The sequence below is a fragment of the Myotis daubentonii genome, chromosome 5 (assembly GCF_963259705.1).
Source record: "Myotis daubentonii chromosome 5, mMyoDau2.1, whole genome shotgun sequence".
NCBI lineage: Eukaryota > Metazoa > Chordata > Mammalia > Chiroptera > Vespertilionidae > Myotis > Myotis daubentonii.
Genome location: NC_081844.1, coordinates 59,775,791 through 59,780,678, shown reverse-complemented (window position 1 = coordinate 59,780,678; position 4,888 = coordinate 59,775,791). Strand labels below are relative to the sequence as shown.

General features: G+C 39.3%; 1 non-coding gene across 1 annotated transcript; it reads right to left on the bottom strand.

Annotated features, from left to right (window-relative positions):
• Positions 1-277: 277 nt before the first annotated feature.
• Positions 278-411, bottom strand: LOC132236341 (U11 spliceosomal RNA). The gene has a single exon (XR_009453277.1). It is a non-coding gene; the product is annotated as a U11 spliceosomal RNA (small nuclear RNA).
• Positions 412-4,888: the final 4,477 nt, after the last annotated feature.

The window sequence follows — 4,888 nt, the reverse complement described above, 5'->3', positions numbered from 1 at the left end:
GGAAGAATCATATTCAGGCTCTCCCCAACACCCCCAGGCTCCAGAGAGAGGCGGCCCTGCCAATACCTCAATTTCTGGCTTCCAAGACTATGAAAGAAAATATTTCTATTTTTTTAAGCCACAAAGTGTTTGCTAATGTATTATAGCAGCCACGGGAACTCAATAAACAGTACCTTCCTTAGCAGAGGAAGATCTTTCTCATATATATATATATATATATATATATATATATATATATATATATATATATATTTTTTTTTTTTTTTTTTTTTTTTTTGCGGGCGCTAGGACCAATGATCACCAGCTGCCCAAGTACCAAAAAATTATGCTTCCAAAATCTCTTGATGTCGATTCCGCACGTAGAGCAATCAAACTGCTCTACATGTGCCACTCACTACAGAAGCCCTGTTTTTCTCCTATATTTTTAATCTTTCTACTGCCACTTTTCCCTTCACCATTCATCCGTGCAACTTTCTGCCATCTTAAACACACACACACACACACACACACACACACACACACGAAAATAAAACCTCACTAAATGTGTAATGATCCACCACACAAAGAACACGAATCCCGCCTGCAGCCTTCAAGCCGCGTGGGGTGTGCTGGATGCACAGAATGAGCATCGCACCTCTTCCTGTTGCACCCATTTTACAGACCGGTAAGTAATTTAAAAGATTTTAAATTCAAATAAGCAAGTATTCTAAATTATAGTATATATGTTGTGTTAATATCAAAGGCAAGGTGTTCAAAGAAAATTCAAGCATGACTTGGACCACTTTGAGCTAAAGTGTAAACATCCCAAGGTGGACAGATTTAGTGTTTGTGTTCTCTAGCATGGAGAGCCCTTTAGTGAAAAAGTTTCAGAAGTTATGTTAGAGACTGTATTTATTCTAGGTAATAAAATGGAACTCATGATTTGGATAGTACTTGCTAGGAGGCAGGGAGTCTGCATAAAAGCTGTGTATCACCTAAGCCAAAAAAATCCAAAATAAATTCTGCGATAATTCTTTGAGAGAGAGAGAGAGAGAGAGAGAGAGAGAGAGAGAGAGAGAGATTCACCATAGAATTCTTTTAAATATCAAATTGTATGACATTTAAAGTACAGCTTATATATAAACATATGATAGCCTAATTTTTCATAAATCAAAACATTTTTATACCTTTTGATTTCAGATCAAGTTTAGAGTCATAATGACAATTCAGAGATCTAAGTTTGTACTGGGAATGTGAGCTTTGCCTGCATACTTTCTTCTAAGGTGTAGAGAATTGTCATACAAACTAGGGAAGACAGTGAGCCCTGAAGTTTCTATAAATCCTGAGTTGAAATAAAGATTAAGTAAATTTTAACAATAGTTGACCCTAGTTATACAGTACAAAATACTTTTTTTAAAAAATTATCAAGGTTTGTCTACTACAGAAACTTTTTAAAATATATATTTTTATTGATTTCGGAGAGGAAGGCAGAGAGATAGAATCATCAATGATGAGAGAAAATCGATAGGTTGCCTCCTGCACGCCCCCCCACCCCGCCCACCCACCCCCCGCCCCCACTGAGGATCGAGCCCACCACCTGGGCATGTGCCCTGACTGGAAATCCAACTGTGACCTCCTAGTTCATAGGTCGATGCTCAACCACTGAGCCATGCTGGCTGGGATATAGAAGCTTTTTGAAAGTTCTTTTTGCTAAAGGAAGGAACTGTCAAAACATGCTACAAGAGACCAACTGTGGAATCTCTTCCTGCCACCTTGGAGTCCACTTGGAGATGCATTCATGTGTGAGTGTATGTATATAGATTTTATGTGTGTGTCAGTTAGTGTGTATATCTAGCAAATAACTTCACTGTTTTATGACACTTCCTGAACCACCAGTTAATAATTAAGTAGCTACAAGAGTTAGAAAACCAGAGCAATCCAAAAACACAGGGTGGAAACTGCTGAAAAATTATAAGTTGCTCAAAAGACTATCCTGGGTCGATGCAAGAGGAAAATCTGAGAACATTTTCTTTAAAAGAAACAATAAAAGGAAACAGAGCATGCAACTTCAGAGCTCAACTCGTGCCTAATCTCTTTGTGTGGGATCTTTTCATTCCAACACGGAGCTCCCAAGACAAGCAGACAGCAATCCCTAAATCATGCTCATCTTCTGGGGATAATATGTAATAGACACAGCCTTCCTCAAGGAGATGTGCAGGTCAGGTCAAAACACAATGGGTATCTCCCATCCTGCAAATCCAAAGTGTTTAGACACATAATATCTAGTGAAAATGGACACTAATGGCCACCTTGCTGAAAAGAAAGGATGCAGATGTAACAAGAGAACATGTGACTTAGGGAATGTGAAGGAGGAAAGGGACTCTCATAACCGCTTGGAAATTATACAGACTTTGTGTGTGGTTCATTTTCTTTTTTACTGGGTGGCAGGCACCACCTCCTTTGCCCATGATCATGACTTCACTGAGGAAGTTCAGGTGCCTGGTTCTCATAGCCACAGCATCTGAGCCCACCAAGTCCCTGCTCTAGCAACGTCAGAAATTATTTTTGTAGCCAATATGGCATCTGAAGGACACCTCAGATTTCTATTCCTATTTTCATTCTACATCTTTGGGTGACAAAATCTATTATAATCTGTATAGTAGACAATGTGGTCTTTGAAAAAGAGTATTTAAATTTCTCTTTTAGAACATCAATCTTCTGTAGAATGCCTGACCTCTATTTTATCTTTTTATGTGCATTTCAAAGTAATTTCAGAATCCAAAAGAAGGAAGACAACATTATCACTGTTGTGCCCTACCTTAGAGCAAAGACAAAGAACTGATAGAAACCTCCACTCCCAGGCCTAGGTGTTTATAGTAGCCAATCTGTATTTTCTGGAAATCCTCTCAATGTGGTATGTATTTGAAGCTATAAGGTGCAAGTGCTGGAGAAAACCCAGCTCTTTTCTCAGTGAAATGACCTGTTATTCTGTGGAAAGAAAGGAGGTGTTTCTCTGACCACCATTACACCTGCTATGCTTTGCTGAAACTCAAACCACCCTCCCCACCCCCACCTCGCACACCTGGGAGCTGGCTAGCAAAAACACACTTGGGTTGGGTGTGGGGGAAGAGTTAAAATATAACCATCTTGGTTCCTGGGTAAATAGCTCTTGCAAATGTCTATGGTTTTCTGTGCATAATTGAATTTGGGTCTAACTATACGGTAGAAGTATCCAAAACCTTGGGCTTTAATTGACACACACACACATGCACACTCAAACACAAATTTAAAGCTATTTGGCAAGGCATTTTGTTTTTAACATTAGTGACATGCAGCCTAACAGTGTTCTTACTGTAGTCCTGCCCGAAAGTGATCGCCTTTCTGTACTTTCCTATGACAAATTTATTTTCCCTATATGCTTTTGTTGGCTAGCAGCTCTGGCATGACTTGACTGACAATGAGCCAGAAGATCTGAGTTTGGGGAAAATGCATAGCTCTCAAGCCTTGGCACATGGTAGATAAGTGCAGAGCAAATGCTAGGCATTCAGGCACAGCCCTGTGTGTTGGCCTCCTGAGCTCACCAGAGAACACTACAGACATCAGAAGAACATGACATACCCCACAACTTGGGGACACTGTGTGTGTGTGTGTGTGTGTGTGTGCATTTCAATGTTAAAACAATGAAGCAATTACTAACACTTCTATTAGCTTTGTTAGCTAAATAATGGGTCATATGCTACAGTTTTCTATAGTCCCTATAATTGCTGTCCTGCAGGAGCTGAGAAAGAGTCCCTTTTCTCTATGAAGTGAGGAGGTACCAGGGGTGGGCAAACCTTTTGACTTGAGGGCCACAATGGGTTCTTAAACTGGACCAGAGCCAGAACAAAAGCATGGATGGAGTGTTTGTGTGAACTAATATAAATTCAAAGTAAACATCATTACATAAAAGGGTACGGTCTTTTTTTTCAATAGTTTTATTCATTTCAAACGGGCCGGCTCCTGCCTGCGGGCCGTAGTTTGCCCATGGCTGATATCAGCTCCAAGGATGAAAGTGATAAGGGTTAAAAAAAGTTTATCCTGAACCCTGGATTATGAAGGTACTAACAGCAAATTCTTCAAAGAAGAACATATATGTAATCTGGGATGGCAATCTAATTAGGGTATTAGCATTTGAAATTGATCTTTTAATCTAATACTGTAGAAATTAATCACAAGCAATGAAGGAAAGATAAGCATTACATAACAGGTGATAACAAGGTATTTCAGCATATACGACCTAGAAAAGAGATCCAAAGATTTCCAGTTCAATTAATAAAAGTGAGCATGGGCACGCATGCATACACACATGAAATTTGTGTGTGTGTATGGAGTGTGTGTGTGTGTGTGTGTGTGTGTGTGTGTCTGTATTTACTCTCATTCTAACAAAAAGTTGTCTTCATCAGAATCTGAGTAGGTTTATTCAAAAGATGAATAGGTCTGACATCTGGCATGTGATTAAGCCCATCACTGCACTAATAAGGCAATGATTTGTAACACTTTTCTAGACCACAATTGTCTGAGAATAGCAAAATGCTAAAAGTTCTTCCCAGAAAAACAAATATGCACATCAAATTTTACACAAAATTTCAGAGTTCACAGACCTCCATAAAACCTTGTATCAGGTATTACTGGGTACATTAAAAAAAAAAACAAACAACAAAAAAAAACCCCAAAACAACAAAAAACAAAACTCAAATGTCAAATGGAATAGCCTAAATTGATGCTACTTAACTCAAAATTCTTTGGGTCAACAATTTAGGCCGGACTCAGCTGAGCAGTTTCCCCTCTCCTACCTCTTAGATGAGCCAGAGGTCAATTACTTGTGTTGCTTATGCTTCTGGGTGCTGGCTCCTGGAGGCTAGGACACCTT